This window comes from Bos grunniens, chromosome 10 (genome assembly GCF_055505025.1).
Source record: "Bos grunniens cultivar Pamir isolate PY7600 chromosome 10, Bosgru_T2T1.0, whole genome shotgun sequence".
In the NCBI taxonomy this organism is placed as follows: domain Eukaryota; kingdom Metazoa; phylum Chordata; class Mammalia; order Artiodactyla; family Bovidae; genus Bos; species Bos grunniens.
Genome location: NC_141174.1, coordinates 95,975,042 through 95,976,231, shown reverse-complemented (window position 1 = coordinate 95,976,231; position 1,190 = coordinate 95,975,042). Strand labels below are relative to the sequence as shown.

The window sequence follows — 1,190 nt, the reverse complement described above, 5'->3', positions numbered from 1 at the left end:
ATCAGTCATGCATATTCATTGGAAGGACTAATGCTGAAGCTGAAGTGCCAATACTTTGGCCACCTGTTGGGAAGAACTGGCTCATTGGAAAAGACCCTGATGCTGGGAAAGATTGAGGGCAGGAGGAGAAGAGGACGACAGAGAATGAGATGGCTGGATGGCATCACTGACTCAATGGACATGAGTTTGAGTAAGTTCCAGGAGTTGGTGATGGACAGAGAGGCCTGGCATGCTACACTCCATGGGGTCACAGAGTCAGGCACGACTGAGCGACTGAACTGAACTGAACTGAAAGTTGGTGCTGGCCGGTTGGTGTGTCTCTGAAAAGTCGATGCCGTTGAACCTCCTGCCATGGCTGAGTAAGTGCCCCTCCTGGTGGTCCTGCCCTGGAGAACCGAGGGGCTGGTGAAGAGGACCCTGCCATGGCCTTCTTGGCATAGCAGGAGAGTGAGATTTTGGGCATCGAGAATGACGAGACCTTCACCATCCTGGAGGGCGGCGCTCCCAGACCCATGGCAGTCCAGATGCTGATGATGGAGTGATGAATGGCAAATACTACCAAGAGACTACTGGGCCGACAGACAGTTACGCAGCTATTTCACAAGTGGATCTGCTGCACTCAGACAGAACCTGAAAGTATCCCGTAAAGGAGGGAAGAGCAAACTGAATGCTTGGAAGCCCTTGATGCCAGTTCTTAGAAGCAGGAAGCAGAGTAGAAAGAAAAAGCCATCAAGGATCTGGACAAGTGGTATGCGAGGCAGGCTGGCAGCTCCAGAAGACAAAAGCCAACAACAGGGCAGCGGAAGAAGCCTTTGTACATGACATTAAGGAGTTGTCCCCAGGCACTGAGTGGGAACGGGCGGCCCAGCTGTGTGACTTTAACCCTAAGTCCAGCAAGCAGGCCAAAGACATCTCCCATGGGCATTCTGTCCTCATCTCCCTCAAGCAGGGCCCCCTGGTGCAGTGAAGAGCCACGGGTCTACAATATCTTAATACTCAGTGAAGCTCTTCACGGTAATTGCATTAATTATGTTGAGTTGTTTTGGACCAAATCTTTTGTCTTTAGAGTTGATCATTCTTTGTGATTGCACATTTCCTTCAACTGTGTTCTCCCTGGCATTCAAAGAGGAGGGGAGGTGGTGGCAGAGGAAGGGAGGGAGGCCTCCCAAGGGCAGCCTCAACCTATGCTT

At 51.4% G+C, this 1,190-nt stretch overlaps 1 pseudogene; it reads left to right on the top strand.

The window, feature by feature from the left end:
• The first annotated feature begins 541 nt into the window (after positions 1 to 541).
• LOC147365441 (clathrin light chain A pseudogene) lies at positions 542 to 967 on the top strand (annotated as a pseudogene).
• Positions 968 to 1,190: the final 223 nt, after the last annotated feature.